Genomic DNA, 23487 nt, shown 5'->3' with positions numbered 1-23487 from the left:
CTCCAATAAACTACTCAAAATTAAATATACGTGTGTGTGTGTGTGTGTGTGTGTGTGTGTGTGTGTGTGTGTGTGTGTGTGTGTGTGTGTGTGTGTGTGTATACCTAGAAATGCAGCTATGGCTCAAATGGTAGAGCACTAGACTTGAGCAAAAGAAGTTCTGGGATACCACCCAGGCCCTGAGTTCAAGACCCAGGACTGACACAAAAATAAAATATTGGGCAGGGAGAAAGGTAGAACATATTTGGGTCCTATTGGCAGTTATAGCTGGTGAATGTCATGCCAGTGTTTTATGTGTTTGGTAGAGAAAGCCTTGAGGAAGGTTTGGAATGACCTAGGAAGTCTTCAAAGAGGCAACGAGGCCTGAGCTGGGCCTTGAGAACTGTTGATATTGTGAGAGTGGATGAGAGAGGGCTGCCAGCCAAAAGCAATACATGCTCCAAAACCAATAGGGGAAAACCAATTTCCTGGGTGGATGAAATGACATTTGGAAAAAAGAAAGACGGCAGTGTGGTTCGATTTATTGAACTGTCAGATTCTCCATTCTATTCTGTCTGACTCCATTCTATTCTGTCTGTGCTATGCTGCACAGTAATAAGAATAAGCTTCCATGGACTTGAGCATACGTTGTCAGCAGGCTACATATGAGATGCCAGGGTCAGAGAATGATGGGATCTGGTGTTTGCTTTAGAAACCTCTGAGTCCGTGCTCAGAGGTATGCAAAATTTGCCTGCTAGATTCAGTAATGGCTTAGTGGAAGGAGGGATGTATGAAAGGGGTGATGAAGTCTGTGTAAGAGTTTGCCAGATGAAATACTTTCTCTCCCAGTAGAGAAAATAGATTGACATAAGGCCTGGTATGGTCCCTACGTGTTCCCAGCTAGTGCTATTTCACTGTTGCCTGGAATAATGCACGTTTGCATTCTTTGTTACATGTTTTGCCAATCTGCTTTGTTTCCAGACCACAATTCCTCAGTTCAGAGTGCTTTCCCCTGCCAAATTACCCTACAAAAATAACCCTAGAAATGCATCACCTCTGTCTTATGCTTCTGTCACTGGCTGTTTGTGTCCTTCCATTTCAGCCATCCTCACTGGAGACGGGCATGAGAAATACACGTTGCTCTAGAGAGAGAAGAGAGACCTTTCTCTCTCTCCAAGAGTAGAATATGAGTGCACTAGGGACATCCTCACATTAGCTCCCACAGATGCACCTTTTTGTTCTACTCCTTTTTCACTCACTGTGATAGATCTGGGTCATCTTTCTGTCTCAGGCTCAGTCCATTTGAGATGTATGATAAAAATACCTTCACATGGGCGTAGGTGATTAGAGACCATTTAATCCATCCCCAGTCCTTTAAAAGGCCCAGTGGTTCTCAAAGCCATTGGTTTGTAGAAGGCGTTATGTGTGAAAATCCATGGCTTCGCATATAATGAGCCAACAAACTCACTTGGGAAAAATGCTACTTTTCAAGTTACTATTCATAGTGTGAATAGTTTTAACTATTTCTATGAACACAGTAGTTGGGCAGAGGGGCTGCTCTAAGCCTGCTTTATACTGGATGTGGCATTGGGGGAAGCGAGGTCAAAGTTTATGTCAAAAACTTCCAGGCAAGTTGACAACTTCAAGGTTGACACTTCCACTTTGCCTAGTCTGACATTTAGACAATTGTAGGTGCATTTGCATGAGCAACTTTTTAAGAAAATAATTCAACATTAAACACAAAATAACTACTAATTTATAATGAGAAAAGATGAAAAGTTATACATTTTTTAAAACATAAATATCACAAAATGTTGTAAATACCAGGGCATTTGAAATTGTTCTGAACACTATCATAGGCCTTTAACCCTGCAACGCTATTAATGCTGTCTTTGAATGTCTTTTCATAAGGAAGTTGTATAATACTCTTTTCTACAGATAGAATAGAAAGGTAATTTAGTTCTTTCCCAGACTGATCAATTAGACTTGATTTTGTTTTATGCTTATTGATAGCATTTTAAAAGTTTGTGTTGTTCAAATCAAGTGAATTTTAAAAGTTTATTTTAATTTTGGCAAACCTCTATTAAGATATAACCTCTAGCTGGATGCCCATGCCTCATGCCAGTCATCTTAGCTACATCTTGGCTACACAGGAGGCTGAGATCTGTAGAGTGTGGTTCAAAGCTCACCTGGGCAGAAAAGTCTGAGAAATTCTTTTTTTTTTTTTTTTTTTTGTCGGTCGTGGGGCTTGAACTTTGGGCCTGGGCGCTGTCCCTCAGCTCTTCAGCTCAAGGCGAACGCTCTACCACTTGAGCTACAGCGCCACTTCCGGTTTTCTGGTGGTTTATTGGAGATAGGAGTCTCACGGTCTTTCCTGCCCGGGCTGGCTTTGAACCGCGATCCTCAGATCTCAGCCTCCTGAGTAGCTAGGATTACAGGCATGAGCCACCAGCGCCCGGCTATGAGAAATTCTTATCTCCAATTAACCATAACAAAAAGAGTGGAGGTGTGGCTCAGTGGTACAATGTCAGCCTTTAGCAAAAAATAAAGGAAGAGTGCAGTGCTCTGAGTTCAAGCTCCAGTAACACACATGTACACCCACACCCACACACACACATACATACACACATATACACAGTTCGAGCCCCAGAACCAGCACACACACACACATACACACATATATACACACATACACACACTGAGTTCAAGCCCCAGACCAGGAAACACACACACACACACACACACACACACACACACACACACACACACACACACACACACACAGTTAGAAACTGTGTTCTTGGAAAAGGAGAGCAGACTGTTTTGGGTAAGACAGAAACTGAGTGTGGAACCAGTTTGGGGAACTATATTTATACCCATACAGGAGGTTTACAACTTAATCCTCCCAGGACCACATCATGCCCCATTTAGTGGTTTACCACCAAAAAACTAAAGCAACCTTTCTTGACTCTGTATGTTCAGGATTCCTTGTTACTACCCCTCAACATGTATGATGTGATAGAAGAGAGTTTAGAAGGGAAAACTATTGACATTACTTCCAACTGCTCTTAAGCTATTTTTTGCGTATTAAAATATGCATATATGTTTGTTCATGTGTAGTCCAGTGAACACATAGGATTTGCCAGAGGCTTTGGCCAGCCCTGGATGAGTAGATGCCCTAAGGGTTAAAATTCATATCATAGGAGTGAGGAGGAGGAAAGAGTTCCTCACTGGAAGGTCATGAGCCAGGTATTGTACAAAAGAAAATGTAAAGAGAACAGCAGAAAAGGAATTCTAAAAGAAACAATGCACTGGTGGCTCATGCGTGTAATCCTAGCTACTCAGAAGGCTGAGATCTGAGGATCTCAGTTCAAAGCCAGCCTGGGCAGGAAAGTCTGTGAAACTCCTATCTACAATAAACTACTCACTGAAAGCTAGAAGGGGAACTGTGGTAGAGCACTAGTCTAGCACTAGCAAAAGAGGCTCAGGAACAGTTCCCAGACCTTGAATTCAAGTCTCATGACTGGAAAAAAAAAATCCAGGAGGTCACAGGTCCCCAGTGAAAAACAATTGTTGACTATTACCCAGAACAGCTTGCCTAGCCACAGTCTCCAGGGCACTTACTGATACCATCTCCTCTCAAGCCCCTGGCTATGCAACTGCACACTGCTTCCCTCACACTAGGCCCTTTATAAAGCAGACAGTTGCTTGTACAACAGAGGCCAGTCCCACTGCAGAGAATGTATTTATCTTCTTTTTATTTTACTGGAAGTCTTTGCTGCCATTCGGGCTGGTAATTGCACCACACCGCTTCAGAATCGATTGCTTTTAGAGCTGTTGTACTTTTATTACTGCTACTGGTTGGCCAGAGACAAGAGAAAAGAGGAAGATGGGCCTGGGCTCTTCAATAGATTGGCATTGTCAAATTTGCATTCTCTAGCTGACATACTAGTAATACTTGTAATACTACTTACTAAAATTTAAAAAAAGGTGGAAAGGGAGACATAACATTGTGTGTGTTTATATGTGTGCGAGAGAGGGAGAGACAAAGAAATGGAGATAGGAAGACATGGAGAGGAAGAGAAAAGAGAGGGGAGGGGAGGACATAAGCAGAAGATGAAAGAAGACAGGAGGGGGAGGGGAGAGAGGAGGAAAAGGGAAAGAGAAGGGAAGGAGAAGGGAGAGAGGAGAAGGGGAGGAGAGGGAAAGAGAGGAAAAAAGAGGGGAGAGGAAGGGAGGGAGAGAGAAAGAGAGACGATAGAGCAACAGAGAGACGGGGCGGGGGGGACATGAGGAACTATCTGATTTTTCTGGGAATAGATAACATAAATAAGCCATTTTGTGATGTTGGCCCTGTACCACAAGGATGTTGTAGGAATGTAACAAGAATCAAAAGATGAAAGCATTTTAAAGTATCTGTAAGAAAGTGCACGCACCTATCACATTTGTAGGTCTACTGCTGGTTTCTGATTCTTGGAACCCAGGGGGAAAGCATATGCCTTATTTTAGATTTCCTCATACCATTTGGCAGGCTCTGTAATTTGATTGAAATATGATTGAACTTCTGCTTAGTTTTAGGAATCACAGCTACTTGGCTAATAGATGTCATTCTCTTCACTGTTAGGCCAGTTTTATGAACTGTTGCGTCTCTTATTGATTTATCTACTTACGATTGCATTGAAAGGTAGCAATTGGTGGGACAATTCCCTTGTGAATGTAGAGATCAGAAAATGTGACTTAGTGAGGAGCATCTCACTCTAATTTATACCCTTTTCAAGAATAAATAATTAAAAAAAAATTCTCCTAAGACACATTAGAAGACAGAACTGAATACTCACCTAATCTTTGTTGATGCTCATGGTTCACAGCCCTAGTGATGCTTTTTTTTAATGGTTTTGTCCCATATGCAATTCGTATAATTCGCAGGAATTAGGTTTTTCCTCCTCATTGATATTTCAGAAAGGGTTGAATGACACTTCATGGTGTTTACCTATTTTCTAAAAATAGGCTGAGCCAGTCATTATAAATTGGACTTTCATGTTAAATTGGTTTGAAACATATTTCAGCATCCTATAAATGTCAAATTTTTCATAGGATTCTTCTATGCTAAGCAGGTGGCATGGTGGCATTGAACACCCATTCCAGAATGCAACTTTCAATCACTTGCCTGGAGTCATATACCATGTCAGAGTTGGCCATAGAAGCCAGCCTCCTTATTCCTATTTTCTTCCACTATTAACCTGGTTCAGTGCTGTTCTATTGCCAGTGATAGGTCCTGCCTTCTGAGTGGGAGACATGTGAATGTCACTTGTCACTTAAATGCATAAATCCTGTCTCTCCCCCTGTGGCCACTCTATTGCTTCCAGCAGTGCCTTTATTATTGAAATGAAGAAGATACCTGGATCAGAGATCTCAGAGATCTCCATTTCAGTTGGCAACTATGAGGCCTACTAGTCCACCATGCCACATAGAAGGATACTGTCTGGTACACCATTCAACCAGTGTGACAACGAACCGCTGTCATAGCAAGCCCTGCCAAATGACTATCTTTCTGCCAGCTTCACACCTATACCCCATTTTGTTCTTGCCCAATAGCCAATAATAAAGGTACTTGGAAATCCCACTGATGGCCATGAAAACATCATACCATTTTGGATTTGGTTTAACATTCCAGTCCCTTCAGCTTAGAAACTAGAGTTTAGAAGAACCTTTGTCTGTGTTAAAGTCAGTGAAAAATTTTAACCTTATTTGACCTTATGATAGACTACCATTCTGTTTTTATGACTGTACAAACATAATAAAACCAAATTAAAAGACATTTTTCGATGATTTTTTCCCCTACTAATTGTTTTGACTGACAGTGGGAATGTGTTTTCAGTTTATCCTGTTTTCTCCTATGTAAATATGACCCATAATAATCCACAAGATGAGAGGCCTTGAACATGATATAAGGAAAGTATTTAACCTACGCTTAAGAGCTGTAGTTATAGTACACTCTAGGAGAGTAATTAAGGATTGAACATAGTCACCAGAAAGCCAGCTCATTGCAAACACTCTTCTATTGTTTTTTAATGAGGATGTAACTTCTTTTTATCTTGATTGTTATTATAAAGGTGATATACATGGAGTTTACAGTTACATAAGTCAGGTAAAGTATACATTTCTTTTTGGACAATGTTACCCCTTCCCTTGCTCTCTCCCACCCCTCCCCAAAGTTGTATACTTCATTTTCAACATAATAGCCAATAAGTACTATTGCTGCATATGTCCCTGTTTTTTACTCCATTTCTGCACCTCTCCTTACACTCCCAAAGACACACAAATGAAAAAAAAAAAGAAGAAGAAAAAGGAAAGAAAAGAAAAAAATCAAAACAAGAAAATAAACCTCTTGTTTTCATTTCCTGGCATTCATTTCAATACATATTATTTTGTATGATCAGATGCACATAGGCATTGAAAATGTGACTTGTTTAAACTAGAGAACAGTCTCCAAATTTTACAACATTCTTCATGGTTAATGCTATAGTGAGGAGCTATTATCTTAGCATTGCTATTTGATGAGTAGCAAATGGAAGTTGAGGGAATTTTAGTGGCTATGAAAGTTACCGGAGAACCAGGTAGCTGACTGAGGCACAGCTGCAGTGTCAGCTGTTCTACTGGAGAGGAAGACATAAAAGGATTATGGTTCAAGGCCAGCCTGGACAAAGTGTTAGCAAGACTGTCTCTAAAAGCAAACTGGGCATATACAGTTCCAGCTACTCAGGAGGCAGAGATTGGAAGATCACAGCCCAACGTCATCCCTGAGCAAAAGCACGAGACGCTATCTGAAAAAGCAAAAAGCGCTGTGAGGTGACTCCAGTTGTAAAGTGTTAGGATGTGAGGCTTTTTTGGCAAACCCCGTGTAACACACTTACCCATAAAAAAAAAATGTTACTCAAGTGCCATGTGTCAAATCAGATATTGAAATGGAGCACTTTTTACTTGTGTCCCAGTGACCAACAGCTCATTGCATAAAAGACCTTCTCTTTTTTTTTTTTGTATAAGGAGCAAGATTTTTTTTTAAGGATAGCCATTTCTAGTGTTCAATATGCTATGTAAGTAATAAATGTATTTAACTTGCTGAAGATCCCAGACTAAACTTTGAGGATATGTCCATAAAATTGGCAGGGATTAACCTTAATATTTGACTAGTTATCTGAAGGATTTTCTTTTTCCATGACAGAGTGTGCTGTCAAAACTGGGTCTCATTAAGTTAAATCCTCACCCTATCAGAGAGGAGATTCCCATAAGTAATATGAAAATGAACCTGCTCAATTAATGACTCCTTTTCTTTACAAAAGGAAAAAGGAAAGCGAGATAACCCTTTTATCCCATTTCCCTTCTTCTAACCACAGGGAACACTATGGCCAGCTGCAGGCTGGGTAATTGAATTCAGTTCTGCAAGCTGACTGCATTTCTACCCTAAGTGGATCTCTCTCTCCTCTCGGTGAGAGAAAATGGTCTCAAATGAGTCTGACTGGGACACAGCAGCCATCTCTGTCACAAATAGCTGGGCTTTATTGACTTCTTGGGGTAGGGAGCCCAAATTGCTGCCCAGAGGATTCCAAACAGCAGACTGGGGACACCCAGATACTTAGTGTAGGTTGCTACACGCATGAAATAAATGATCAATGGGCTCCATCCTAGTATAAGAGGAGTCAAGAAGGGATGCTAGATATAGTAAGACTGGAAGGCTATGGCGCCTAATAATATGTAAAGTTAGATAGATGAGCGTATTGGCAATGGATCCTTGGTGTCCAAGGTGTGGGGTGCAAAGATTTGAATGCTGGACTGTGGGTGTTTGATGCGTTTGTCTCTTTAGGTCCCCAACTTCTACTAAAGACACGCTGCCTTTCCACCAATCTGAAAATGTCATTCGATCACTTCATTCAGAGTTACTATGTACCTTTGATTTCTTGAGAGGATCAGCATAACTCTTACCTGTTTGAGGGGCACCATTTGCCTTTGGGGAGGCATATTTCAAGGCAGTGATCACGCAGTGATTTAAAAACAACAGACAGCAGGACTTCAAGTATCACCTGAGCTGTGTAAAATTTTTGTTTTCAATATTTCTTTTGATTTTTCTTCCTTTTTTTTTTTAAAGACTATGTTTGATCAAAGCTGTGAGTAATAGACTTGTGAATAAAGCAGGCTTACCAATACTGTGGTAACTGACTGTCTATCACACATGCCAAAAGTCTTTTCTTTGCCCGAATGTTTAGGGGCATGTCAACTTTATGAGTATATTGACCTCTAAGAATTCTGGGAGTAAAGTAGGGAATCGAGAAGAAGGCAAGGCCATTTGGTCTTAGACATCATCCCTCAAATAGCTGACAGTGAAGATTTGCAGTGGTTACTAGCATTCTCTTGATTTCCCATGTATTCTTCAATAGAATTGTTTTATTTCATGCCCAAGAGGGAGTAGAAAGAACTGTTGAAAATCTGTGCAAAAAATTTAGTAGTAATATCAGCTTGATATTAAATACATCAAGAAATAATGGTGACTCACATCCTAACGAATGCTTATCACCTGCCATACTTTACTCGGTGTTCTAGTTTACAAAGACAAACTGGCCACCAAAGAAAGTTTCAGAGGACTGATTCCCAGTTCTGATTCCAGTTCTTTGGGAGTGTCACACAAGTGTACTTGTGCATCTCGTCCCAATGAGAAGCCAAGTAATTACAATGCAAGTATATCCTGAATGATCATTCTGACCACCAAAATCAGATACTTGTTTCATTGTACCCATGGATATATGAGGACCAAACATGTCTGCTTTTTGTCATTACAGCAGGGGCAGGTTGGTAACTATATAATAAGAATCATATTTTCGAGAAGCAAAGCCTAAAGGTTCACATTAATTCAAATAGAGAAAATTAGAGGAGAGGTAGGGTGAAGATGTGAGCATGATAAACTAAAAGATGCTAGGCCAGAGAGGAGGAAGAAATATTACTGTTTATTATGTTGATTAATGTCTGGCAATTTGGCTTCAGTTAAACAACATTGGCTGTCATGTTAAATTAATATGGCTAATTGAAATGTTATAGCTTCTAGATTTGTTTGTATCTAATTTATAAATCAGTGTTGGTTGTATGAGGGCTAGAAGTATGAGCAGATTGTAGATAGATTCAAGTTTGTAATACATCTTCCAGGATTAGAACTTCATGACCTGGGCTCTATCCCATAGCTTTTTCTCACAAGACTAGCACTCTACCACTAGAGCTACACTTCCACTTCTTGGTAGATAATTGGAGATAAGAGTCTTACACACTTTCTTGCCCAGACTGGTTTTGAATCATGATCCTAAGATCAGCCTGAGTAGTTAGGATTACAGGCATGAGCCACCATCTAGATAGATAATATGCTTATGTGATGCCTACATAAAATAACTCAAATGGGCTAGCAGAGTCTTTACGAATGGCTTTTTCTATGTAAAGAGATCTGTATTTTAACCAAATCTGAGGAATTCTGTCATGGTGGAAAGGGTGCTGAGTTGTCTGACTTGGAATTGGTCCTGGATGTCAATGGGAAGGCTTTTTCTTCATGGATCCACTTGCTGCCAGGTTACAGTTACGTAATGATTTCAGGAGGGTGATGGGAATTACCAATAGTCAGAGAACACCAACTTTGTTGGCACCTATTAGGTTGGATCTTGCAAATCCAAAGACTGATTATTACCTCCAATACAATCTGGTAGATTCTTGGAGAAAGACCTGCCTGAGCAGAGGGTAAAAGCTAAGCACATAGAGTGTTCTTTAGAGAGGTTAATGGAAAAGAATGAACACAGGAAAGAGCCATTATTCTTCCTTCATAATTAGTCTTACAGAATATCAGTATGAATTACTTGCTAAACACAAATTACAATCTTTAATGTTTTCTTAAGGAAATTAATTCAATTTAGAGCAAGAACGAAAAGAAGACAGGCACCAAAAGCAGAAAAGCACACAATGTAATCACTTTAGCCAAAGCTTAGTATGATTAGTCCCCCCCACCCCACCCCCACACACTTCAGACTTCAGTCCCATAGTTATTTGAGTCTTTGAGGGGAAGGTTTAAAGAAGAAAACTGACTGTTTTGGCTTTGTGGCTTCTGAACCCGAAACTCATGATTAGCATGGTCTTACGTTTCTCTAAACAAAGGCATCTTGTTTCGATCAAGGCAACTTTACCTAAACTTAATTCCTGTATTTATCTCCATGGAGCACATGTCCTTTACTTCATGTAAGCTGTGAGCAGAAAGTTCCTTACTATGTTTTTATTATTTCATTTTATTTTTACCTTGGATAAAGCTCAACAAGAAGAGAACTCAAGTAAAATGAAAATTTTCCTTTTCATTTGCTTTTTTTCCCCCTTTCTTAGTGGTACTTGAACATAGATCGTATGTGCTTTCTAGGCAAGTGTTTCAAAAATGTCAGTCACACCCCAATTCTTTCTGCTGTAGTTATATTTTCAGATAGGGTCATGTATTTTTGCCTTGTCTCTCTTTAGGCTGTAATCCGCCTACCTATGCCTCCCACATAGCTAGAGTTATAGATACGAACTATCATGCCCAACTTATTCGTTGAGCTAGTGGGGAAGATGTCTCACTAACTTCTCTAGGGCTGGCCTGGGACTATGATCCTCTGATCTTTGACTTTCAAGTATCTGAGATCTAGGGGTAAGCCACTTTGTCTGGCCTTATATTTCATTTCTCTTTGAGAAGCCTGACTCTTTGTTTCCTCTCTCTTCTTTTCCTGACCCATTAGCATTTCCTAATTCATACTTTATTTTCCAAACTCTGCCATTTCTTTTGCAATCTCTACTGTTAAAGCCATGACTTGTAAGTTTTGTTCCCATGAAGAAACATGAATGACAAGATCAGCTAACCCTTTATGTTAGGGACTCTTGGAGCTTAATCACATTACAGACAGACCAAACATGTCCATCTCTAGGGTTAAAGCATTTCAGTATGATTATAATGTAATACACTTGGGATGTAATGAACCTAAAGTGGTAAGTGTTTGATAAATACTTTCCATTTTAATTAATTAATTGAATTAATTAATTAATTTAATTTATTATATGTATTCCTTCTAACATATAGAAAAATAATATTGCTATATAGCTAACCCCCAGAACCCTGAAGGTTGAAAAAAAGAACAGAAGAAAACATCACTTAATTGGATGTTGTTAGAAAATATTTATTTTTAACAACACTCCAGGAATTAGACATTATTATAACATCCAAATATTGTATGTGAGCAAAAAAAAAATCCAGCAATTTAATTTAGTTTCGGGGAAAAGCATTCTTGTATTAGTAACAATTGTACATAAACTTTAAAAAATATATAATGTCTTTGTATATATTTGTACTAGTACTGGGTTTGAACTCAGGGCCTGGGTGGTGTCTTTTAATTTCTCTTTGCATTCAAGGCTGCAGCTCTACCACTTGAGCAACAGCTCTACTTCTGAATCTTTTTCTTGTGTGCTGAATTGGAGATATGAGTCTCACCTACTTTCTTCCCTGGGTTGGCTTCAAAGCACTATCCTCAGATCTCAGCCTCATTATTTTGAAATAATTGAAGCCCATCACAAATGTTGCTTCTAGTGGCCTTGCTTGAAGGTTCTCACCATGACTGGATCTTATTAGTTCTCCAGAATGCCATGCTGAACCTTGCTCATCCCGTTCCTGTTCAGCTCATTCTTCATCAGGCTTCCTCAAAGTATTACTACAACTTGGTTCCTCTCAATTCTCTTAAAAGCATTAATTCGGCTGTGACATTTCTGACCCATGGGGGATGAAACTTTGTTCAATGAAGTCCAGGCTAGCTTGTGTTCAAATTGCCATGAACCTTTAAATTAGTTATTTTGGAATCTGTGCATGACACAAGTGAAGAATAACATACTTTTACGTTTATGCAAAATATTCTCTGTGTGAATCAGAACTGAGTATAAGATCTCTGAGTATAAGAGAGACTGGACTTCCATATGTTAATGGACAGTAAAATGTGGAGGGGGGTTCGTAATTACTTCAGTTTATGAAAAATCCCAGAACACCTCTCAGAGTGGTAGAGGTGATGGGAGCCCTTATGTCCTGGACATGATCCAGTTTAGGTAATTGCTAATTACAATCTGTCTATCTAATTCCCCTGACTCTTGTCTCTGAATACAACTTTTCTTTACTTAGCAATATGTAACTATTATTTGCTCTTGGTGTGTCGCTCTAAGACTGTCTGCTAAATTCTATTTCTATGTTTATCATGATTGGCTTATCTATTTATTTTGGATTGTAATTATTAATTTACTATTTCTATTGTTCTATTTCTACAAACTGAAATAAACCTATAATACCTATAAAGTACTATTTCTCTGTGTGTGTGTGTGTGTGTGTGTGTGTGTGTGTGTGTGTGAGAGAGAGAGAGAGAGAGAGAGAGAGAGAGAGAGAGAGATCTACTACTTGAGCCATAGCTCCACTTCTGACTTTATGATAGTTAATTGGAGATGTGTCTCACAGACTTTCCAGCCTGGGCTGGCTTTGAACAACAATCCTCAGATCTCTGACTCCTGATTTGTTAGGATTACCAGCCCAGTGTGAGTCACTAGTATCCAGATACTTAGCTATTTTTAACTATTTAGTTTGTCAAATTCTTTCTTAGTCTCACATATCTTCCAGGGTCTACTTTTGATAATTTAGAAATATTAACTGGTGACAAAAATCACTGAATGATTCACAGTCAGTTAGCTGGAATGTCATTCATTTCTTAGTAATACCAGAAAAATAGAATAGCCTTTCCAATCAATAATATACTGAGCATTCTCAATGAGGAAAGTTCTTAAACCTTGAAGGCAAATAGATCTCATTGTGTTCACGAGCTGTATAGTCCTTGTATGCCAAACACATGGATTTCAAACCCAATTTTACTCTGGTTCATCAAGATACTCTTTTACAAACATGCTGTCACAGAATCAATTCTCCACAGCTAACCAGTCTGAAAGACTCAAATACTATTTCCTCAATACTTTCAAAATTATCATGTTTTAGCCACAGTCAGAAGATTCTTCCTGTGGCTTTTATTAATAAAGCATATATTCTTTCCTGGATAGGAGGACCTCAAATGTCCACTGGTGACTCAGCTAGTGAGGAAGTAGCCCAGTTCATTAGTTGTGCTGTCCACCAGTGTTCTCCGTACTTTAAAGCCATCCAAGCAAGCAAATGACTTCTATTGTGTGTAAGAACACCATTTAGTCACAAGCACTCTTGTAATGGGAGTAGGGAATAATAGTAATAAAAGAACATGGTCTAATAATTGTGCTCAGAATGGCCATTTTGCCAGTGGACAGGGCAAAGATAATCATGTCCTACAATTGGACATCTCCTGAGCATCCTTGGAACCTCAAATTGCTACGTTGATGATGTGCATTTTTAACTTTATGATTATGGTTCTTAGGCTTTTTGAAGAGTGTTTCCAGGATGTTCTGACCTTGAGAAGTCAGACAAGATTTTGAGGTCAAAATGACCAAATATATGTATGTATATTTGTTGTTAAAATTCTAAGATATAAGGTTCATTACTGTATGACTCTCTGAGTATATTTCTACTATTTTATTAAACTTTGTCTTAGAGATACACAGATACATACTCACCTCCTTTCAAACAGCCCCAGTGGCCACAGTGCTGCAAAAAGCTGGGGAGTTGATGGTTTAGGAGAAAAAGGAAAGATGCAACACTTGTGTTCTACATTTTCAAGAATACAGAACAGTCTTAGACAAATACTTCCTTTTTCATGAGGGATGATGGTACTGCTTATGCATTAGAGTTTGGAAATGTCCACACAGTCCCCCTCAGAACTTCTGTTTCCAACTGTAGAGAGAAGACTGTCAACAATGAACAAATTGATAGGAGTCTGAATGGGCCAAATGTGTGTGTGTGTGTGTGTGTGTGTGTGTGTGTGTGTGTGTGTCTGTGCGTGCACACACATATGCATGTATCTATGCGTATGCACAATCTGTGTGAAAGAGATATACAGAGAAAAAGAGAGGAGAATAAGAGAGAAACGAGAGGAGAAAAAGAAAAGAGTGAGAGAATTCTTAGGACAGCACATTTTAATTTTGAAGAAAAGGAACAATGCTTTAAAAAAAAAAAACTTTTACTTTTTGTCTTGTCTTTTTTTGGTACTGAGACTAGAACCCTGGATGTTGTACTTGCTAGACAAGCGTTTTGCCACTAAGCCACATCCCAGCCCCCAAAGTGACAATCTTATACAAGATCTTATATGCATCACTAGTTGTTTCCCCTTTGGCCCCAAGTCCTGCTGGCTTTAAGTATCAAGCATTACTCCCTACCATTTGTTGGCAAGTACTGCTACAGTAAAATGCTTAAGTTCTTCTTTCACCCTTACATCTGGTTCCCTTCTACCATCCTCTAAGTTAGTTCCAGAAGGCTTCAAAGCTTTCCATACTAGATTACAGTTGCTCCTCTCATTTGAACTGTCTTCTTGGTCTCTTTGTTGATATCGACTGCTGATCAGTTCTCTGGGTTTATAAGTCAAGGATGTAATACCTTCATTGAAAATGCTGCCCTCTGTACTTCATGAGATGAAAGACCTTCAAGGAGCAACTTCAAGCTTTACTGCCCAAAGTTCTTCATAAAAATAAAGCAAAGATCCTTCTCTACAGAACTCAAACCTGGTATATGGGTTTACCTGAAGAAAAGACACTATTTCTCCTTCCCCTCTTTTTCTCAATGTTCCTATACCTAAGATTCATCCATTACCTCCCATGCCGTTTCCTGTTTCACTTGTATGACAGCTAGGACAGTAATCCTGTCAGGTTAGGGCCCGAGCCTGTGACCTGCTTTAACTCCAGTAGCTTCCTCACAGGACCCAGCTCTAAAATTACCACACTGGAAAAGAATACTTCATCCTGTGACTGCTGGGAGATGCATGCATTTATCTTAGCACAGATCCACACTTAAACTCGTGAGGAACCTTTGATCCAATTCTACTCTCTCTTTTCTTTGCCACATGTGGTAATTTGCCATCCAGTGAATGACCACAGCATGTGTTTGAAACTGCCGTGCTGCATCACGGCTTAGTCTCTGTGAACTGATTGATTTATTAGTTTGGGCTAACTAATCAACGACACTATTTAACAACCAAAACAAATGTACCAAATCCCATTCTTATTTATTCAAGGTAAAAAAATGAACTGATATTGCAAGTTACTCTCCACATGGAAATAGGGTTATTTAAAATCTCCCATTTAACCTAAAAGATGGTAGAACATACAGTAAGGTAAGCTAAAGAAAATAAGCTAGCTAACAGATGGCTAACATGGGAGATGATATCCAGGAGCAATGATAGAAAGGATAGAGGGCAGATTCCCGTGCCTGCCTTAGGTAAATGGACTTGTGTGAAGCTTTACTGGGTTTTGGCTATAATTCTGATATTTTTGAGCATGCCAGTCCGGAGGACTTTTTCCTCGGTGGGCCAGACTTCTTGCCATTATCTGTTTGCATAGTTTTTTTTTCTTTTTTTTAAAATTAATGTTTTTTTTTTTTTTAATTGTGAAAATACCATACAGAGGGCTTACAATTACATGAGCAAGGAAAGTACATTTCTTATCAAGCATTGTCGCCTCCTCTTTTGTTTCCCCTTACCATCCCCACCTCCCCCCCCCAGCCCCCCGCCTCCGCCAAAGTTGTATAGTTTGTTTTTCAACATAACGTCTTGTACATCTTATTGTTGCACTTATTGTTGGGTCCACCTGTAACCCTATTTAAACAATTTGTTTTTTCCCTTCCCCTCTACAAATTATACCAACATCAAATACAATGAAAACAGGGGTTGTACCATGGGGAAGGGACATACAAAGCAACAAAGAAATCATCTTATAAATATGTTAGAAACAATAGCAAGAAAGAAAATCAATTTGAGTCCTTATCTTGGGGTTCATCTTGCCTAACATCATAGTTTTTTTTTCTGAAGATAGTTTAGTTACACAAAATAGTTGCAGTGAGTATGGGTGTATGTGTGATTATGCGTGTTACTGTGGGGGATTTGGACTGATTGATATTCTCAGTGTCACAGTAGAAAATTTCTAATTGTTGAGTCTGGAGCAGAAAGAACTCTGGCATTTGGTAAGACTTGTGGCCCAAGAATTTTTTTTTTTCTCCTTGAAATCTGATAGCCCTTCAATTTATCAAGTTTATAATCTACTATCCAGTTGTCCACAATAAAGAATGATGCGGTGGACTTTTTCCCAACAAATTTTCTTTCACAAGATAATTGAATATGTGTACATGCATATGAGTGTCACCTGAAATAATGTCAACCTAACCAATAAGTGATGAGCTATTGATTGTTAAGTTCCGAAGACACCGATATTGACATGAAAACAATTGTGTTTTTTAAAACAAAATTCTCAATGAAAAGCCATCTATTATTACATATCTCTTTTACTGGAATGTTCTTCATTACTCACACACAAGTCACACAGCCACAGACACGTGAACACACTTTCTATGCTTCATAGCAATCCTTTAGAATGACCCAGTTTAACATTGACTGGGTGAATGAATGGGGGTAACTGATTCCTCAATAACGCCTAAGATATCACAGTAATAGACCAGAAGATACTAGGAAGAACATAGTAGTATTTAGAACATGAGTGGAAGTCTGAACTGAAATTACATGCTTGGGGAATGATTTAAGATATCTCTAATGTAAACTCTAAAAAATGTTCAGATTTGTTCCTGTTTTTTCCAGATGGATATTTCTTGACTATCATTCCACCAGTGAGAAATGTCCATACCTTTGACTGATCTATTTAGGTGGTTTTATTATTATTATTATCATCATCATCATCATCATCATTATACCTTGACATATTTTGAGTCCCTGCACCTTAAACTCAGAAGCATAGAAGGATATATAAGGAAATGAGGAGATACAGATTCTACCACTTAACATGATTAAATACCTTCATCTGCCAATCCTGGTGCTGTAACCCATACAGACTTTATTGTTGCAAAGTTTTCATTTCTACAGTAGAGTCCCAAATCCAAATGCCTTAAAGGGATCTTTGTTAGTCAGTCTTTCTGTTACTGTAACAAAGTGCTTGAGATAATGAACATAAAAGAGGAAAAGTTTATTTTGCAGTTTTCAGTCCATAGTTCCTTGACCCTGGTGTTGAAGCAGAACATGATTGTGGGTACATGTGATAGAGAAAAGCACTCAAGTGATGGTCGATTGTAAACAAAGAGAAACATGGGAAGGAGCCCAAGGTCTCAATGTCTCCCTCCTGCTGCCTGAAGGACATGCACTAATGACCTAACTTCCTCTCATTAGGCCCACCTCGAGAGGTTTTACCACAGCTCAGTAGTGCCGTAGGCTAGGGATCATGTGTTTGGGGGGAGGCATACCAGATTTAAAGTATTGTAATGGGTGATATGTACAATGCAAGAATAGATTGGAGATCATGGCGGGGACTGGTGGGAAACTGTTTTCTCTCTTCTAAAGGGGAAAGTTGCTTTTCAGCCTTGGCCAATTGTTGTACAGGACCAGTTTTTTCAGTTATCAACATATTTTCAAATAACTGGAATTGTTCAATGCCTTTGTACTACTACTTAAAGAAAATAAAAAAAACATAATAAAATTTAAAAGTAACTGGATTTAAAAAGTTTTACGAAGAACTCTCAAGTTATATTAGAGACTTAATTCCAAATTTTGGCATATTGTTTGTGGGCCAGCATGTGGAAGGCACTGTTCTTATTTATATTCAACGTACTCTCAGTGTTTGCCTTCAGGCTGGTCCTCAGAAAGGTAGCAACCTTTTGGAAGGTGTGTGTGTGGGGGGGGGTGTGCATATTCATTATTTTCTTAGGAGGATCATAAGGAAACTCTACTTCTCGTCTGTGGTTACTTGGCCATTCATAAAGGTTATGGATGATAATGAAGTTGTCTTGGAGGACTGCCATATCTATGATGTAGTAGCTTATCTGACTTTTGTAATCTTTCATCAATTCCCTCTACAGTTTGAAGGCCAGGAGGAGGGTGTGGTACAGAATATTAAGTGCTTTCAAATCCAATCCAATCTCTGTTATAATCTGCACAGTGATATCAAGCTATATTCTTAATAACAGTAGCCGACAACAACAAATATGTATCATTGCATTGTAAATTTACTCTGAAGTGGATGACCCACCCAGGAAGCTATTCAGCTATCATTCTCCACCCCCCCCCCCCCCACCAAAAAAAAATGTAATACCTGCTTGGAAATTCCTTATTGTTTACCAGTAAGAAAGATTTTCATGTCATCAGTTGCTTAAGAAGAGGTATATCATGAAGGGTAACAGGGCAGATTTTTGGGTTCAGGGCCAAGTTTGAGTGAGAACAACTTTTATAGTAGTGAGAACTATCTATGGAGCCTTCCAAGAATCGTTTGCCTCTGCAAATAGACCATAATAATACTACTTACAAATGCACTACTAGGCATGATTAAATGAGATACTTCATGTAAATCATCTGTCATGCTGCCAGGTATATTTTATTTTATAGTTATCGGTAATATATTTTATCATTGTTTTGCTGTGCTGTTACCCCTTAATTCTTTTTGCCTGATGTGTGTGTATGTGTGTGTATATTCTTTTTGCCTGATGTGTGTGTATGTGTGTGTATATTCTTTTTGCCTGATGTGTGTGTGTGTGTGTGTGTGTGTGTGTGTGTGTGTGTGTGTGTGTGTGTAAAATATGCAAAATGTACCTGTGGAAAAATAAGAAGACCTTATTATTTTGTCGAACTATATTTTGTTCAAGTCCTGATGTTGGAGTAGTCATTTGTATGCACTCCATCTGATAGGGAAGTGTATTTCTCACTAGAATTAGTAAATGCTGAAAACATCATCAATCATAGTCATCACAAAGCAATTAAGTACCTAATTGTGCATGGCGCTGAGTTTGCTACAGAAACAGAAATCTTCATAGGCCTTTGGCCTACCCTCTTGGGGCTTAGAATCCAAGAAATCCGTAGTATGCAGAAGAATGGCAAGAGGAGAACACGAGGCACAAGAAAATTTTTCTGAAACATGATTGCAATGGAGGGAGGAGACTGGCTTCAGAAAAAGAACAAATGAAATGAGCTTCTGAGCATAGTCTCAGACTAAAGGGAGATGATCAAGGAAAGACAAAAAAGTAACGATATTGAAGGCAAATGGCCTGGATTTTTTGTGTACGTGTGTGTGTGTGTGTGTGTGTGTGTGTGTGTGTGTGTGTGTGTATGTGTGAGAGTATGTGTGTGAGAGAGAACAAGAGAGAGAAAGAGAGAGAGTGTGCACTGATACTTAAACTCAAGTCCTGGGCATTGTCCTCTAGCTGAAGCTCTACCACTTGAGCCACAGATTGACTTCTGGCTTTGTGGTAGTTAACTGCAGATAACAATCTCATTAACTTGCCTGTTCAAGGTGGTTTCAAACCAAAATCCTCAGATCTCAACCTCCTGAGTAGCTAGATTACAGGCATAATCTCCAGCACCCAGCTGGATTTTTCTTATTTTTAAATATACATATAAAAGTGGAGGGCATGGTAATCAGTGTGTCTACCCTGTGTGTCAAGAAGATACTCTGTCATGTGTACATTATTATAGAGACCACGAACTCTGAGCCTGTGGTCTGTAGCTTGTTGGGCCTCTAAACCTGTCTCCCTGATCTGTGTGGGGGAAAAATATATTTTATATACATATATAACTGAAGACAGTCCATGCTATGCTTAACTAAAAGAAAAAGAAATCTGTGTTTGCTTATTCTTGGTACCTAACTTTTGCTGAGTTTGTGCCTTTTTCCCCCCCAACACAATTTATTATCATTCTGTCTCCTAGTCCATATCAATGATGATTTTGAAATCCTAATTTCCATCTCTACTCCTCAGTGCCCTGATTGCCTAAGTGTGTGTGGATTTATATCTAAGATTTCTCTCTGTTATTGTTATGCAGAATGGGGTGAGAGTGTTCCTGCTTTTCATATGCATTTGTAAGTATTTTCAATCAATCACTCATTTATAACCCAACTGCGAAGTTATGATTCAGACACAATGGGCCGTCTGTTGCAAGAGCCTGCTGTAAAATTGATCAGTTGGCTAAGTTATCTTGTGTTTTTTCTTTTTTTTTTTTTTTTTTTTGACTTCCTTAGCTTTTGTTATGGGAAGACAAAAAGACAAAAAGACCAGAAACCACAACAGCAGGTGCTGCCAACACCGCCTTCTCCTTGTCTGTACTGATTTCAAGGGAGGGCAGAAGAATGTGTAATTGCTTCTCCCTCAAACTGTTGGGATGGTGCCCATCACTCTGGCATTATCCACGTATTAGATCTAGGGAAGGCTAGAAACAGAAATAAATTAAAAATGCCTTTTCCCAAAGGCTCCAAGGACATTATCCACACGGGTTCTCTTCTACCAATTTCTACCAGCAGTGTGCAAATATATATTTAAGGGAAAGCAGCTAAGGTCAAGAGCTCTCCTGGAGATTCTATTCCTTTCACTTGTTTACCTTCTTATGCACTCCTGTAATGACAGGTAGAAGAAAACAGCAGAAATGGAGTAACACGTATAAGAGCCCTGCGTTTTCTTCTCAGATGTGGTGATTCTAACAGAAAGAGCTTCTATTTAGGTCAGAGATATCATAAACCAAGTTGAGGAGGCAGAGACAGAGACAGGGATAAAGACAGAGACAGAGATGAGTGAGGGACAAGGGAGATGGGGGAAGGGCGAAGAGGAGAGGAAAGGAAAAGAGGAGGGAGGTTAGGAGGGAAGAAAGGAAGGAAGGAAGGGAAGAAAGCAGGCAAGTAGACAGTCAGGCTAAACCTAATCTGCTGACTTGAGTGCTATTACAAATGGCTGGTAGAAAGCTAGGAGAGGGAGAAATGGCAAGAAAATTCTCTTCTCCTTTTGACATTGGACAGAGCCGACTCCTGCTGTACTGTCACTTCCCCATTGGTGCAAGCTTCATTTCTGGTGGCCTCCCGTGGATCAAGTTCTGACTCATGTCAGAGACTTACCTCTCCTGATTCTAACTTTATCCTAAGCTTTTATCCTTTCTTAGCAGTCTTTTTTACAGGACCCTAGAATCCAAAGAAAGCTCCATATCGTTGCTCATATTATCCTGGCCTTTCTAGAAATGGGATACCTTTTAGAAAATTTAACAACTATTAGTAGTCATTGGTGTTCCTTAAATATAACAATGGCATATCATTACAAATAATCATATCTACAATCCTCCTATTACAACCAAAGTCACATATTTTTGAGGTGTTTTTCTGTATTCTCAAAAGCAGTAAAGTAATTGCTCTTCAATTGCTCTTCAATTGTTCATCAATTCTTACTATTCTCCAGTATAATTAATGAGTTTGCATTTCATTTTTCATAAAGTCTATTCTTAGCTTTTCACATTTATTTTTTGTGTAGTAACACATTAGAACTCAGGACCTCATAATCAGATCACTTGCTAAGTGTATGTTATACTACTTGAACCATGCCTCTAACTCTGTTTTTTGCTTGATTTTGAGATATGGTCTCATGAATTATTCTGCCTTGTCTGACCTTGAACTAGGATCCTTCCACTCTCAGCCTCTCTGTTAAGATTACATGTGTGAACCGCTGGCACCCAGCTGTAATTGCTGACGTTGGACAGTTCTGAGTAAAGTGACCCTCTTCTCCACTTTGGCTGATTTGTTAGTGAAAACCACAGCAAACAGCATTTCTGTGAGGTCAGTGGTTCACCCTTTAGAAATGTAGGAACTTTGTACTCGGTAAATAGCATCACACTCTGTACATATAGTTGTCTCCCCTTTATCTGCCTAGAGATCTCTTCCTATGATTTCAGTTACCTGTAGTGAACTGTGGTCTGTAAAATATGAGGTGTGAACTTTCAGAAATAAACAATTCATCAGTTTTAAATTTCACACCATTCTGAGTAGTTTGAAATCTCACATTGCTTCTCCTATTACCTCTGAGATAATCACTCCTTGGCCCACCCTATTTAGACTGGAAATGTACCCACCCACTAGTCACCTAGTAACCATCTTGGTTTATCAGATCAATATCACCATGTGCAATATTACAGCCTACGTGTGCAAGTAAATTTTGTAATTGTACCAAATTTTCTACCAAAGTATAAGTCTAGTAAGGAGAAGATCAGGACATAAAACAAGGAAGTCAAATTAACTCCTAGACTCTACAGTACTGCTACTGGGTATGTAGAAAAGATATTTAGTATCTATCTACAAAGACAGACAGCTACATTAGAAAGGTAGATAGATAGATAGATAGATAGATAGATAGATAGATAGATAGATAGATAATAACATATGCTTGCTAATTTCAGAAGTTTCAGCCATCCTCATTCTCTGAGGATATTGGAAAGTATCACTTAAGGGGAGAGTGTCCTACTTTAACTTTTACTTGTGAATGTGTATATACCCATATAATTTTCTAATCCCTTGGATGAGAAACTGCTCAAGAAAAGTGAGTTTATGTTGTTTGTGTGTGTTCAGACACAAGACCTGACACACCGTAGATGTTCTCTATACTTACATTGGAATGAGTGAGTCAATTAAAGAATGGGCATATTGTTGATGACGTATAAATCCATGATTTATGGTCATGATCCAGTCAGGGTGAGATGATACTTGTTTTTATGTTCAATAACTTACTACTCTGACCAGAGGACACATCACTTCATACCAATATTCAATATAAGGATGGCCATGTTGTCTAAAAATGCTTTTCCTTACATGAGGTCTTTTAAACTCTAGGAAACCAAGTCTGTTCGCAGTTTACAATTCACTTCACTCTTTCCATACCAATTCTGGGCAAAAGCTGAATGATCCCTATGTGAAACTTGCAAAAATCTCACAATCCATAAGACTACAAACTACAGGTTCGGAGGTTTCCCAACTTCACTCTGGCATTCCAATTGTGCAAAACAATCTCCCCGAACATTGATGTGCACAAGGTTATAACATAGCATGCAGAGAAAAACCATTCCCGAGGAGAGACACAGGAGGAAGATTCTAGGAGGATTTTTTTTTTTTTTTTTTTTTTGGTCCAGTCGTGGGGCCTGAACTCTGGGCCTGGGTGCTGTCCCTCAGCTCTTCAGCTCAAGGCTAGCGCTCTACCACTTGAGCCACAGCGCCACTTCCGGCTTTTTTCTTTTTGCTTATGTGGTGCTGAGGAATCGAACCCAGGGCCTCAGGCATGCAAGGCAAGTGCTCTACCACTGAGCCACCTTCCCAGCCCCTCTAAGAGGATTTCTAATGTGAAGCTTCTACCTGTCTTCTCCCAATGGTGTGATAGGTGGCATTCACTCCTCCAGCAACAGTGGAAGACACATGCACAGAACATTGCTAACTAGAGAAGTTGACCCAATGGGCTGGGAAGGTGGCTCAGTGGTAGAGCGCTTGCCTTGCATGCCTGAAGCCCTGGGTTCGATTCCTCAGCACCAC

At 39.2% G+C, this 23487-nt stretch overlaps 1 protein-coding gene across 11 annotated transcripts in view; it reads left to right on the top strand.

Moving 5' to 3' along the window:
- Window positions 1-23487, top strand: part of Nrxn3 (neurexin 3) — a 1519933-nt gene that overhangs the window by 1238207 nt on the left and 258239 nt on the right. The window lies entirely within an intron of this gene.

The sequence above is a fragment of the Dipodomys spectabilis genome, unplaced genomic scaffold, assembly GCF_019054845.1.
Source record: "Dipodomys spectabilis isolate Male_0828 unplaced genomic scaffold, ASM1905484v1 ptg000157l, whole genome shotgun sequence".
In the NCBI taxonomy this organism is placed as follows: domain Eukaryota; kingdom Metazoa; phylum Chordata; class Mammalia; order Rodentia; family Heteromyidae; genus Dipodomys; species Dipodomys spectabilis.
The sequence above is the reverse complement of the archived record's forward strand: the minus strand, read 5'-3'. Positions and strand labels throughout refer to the sequence as shown.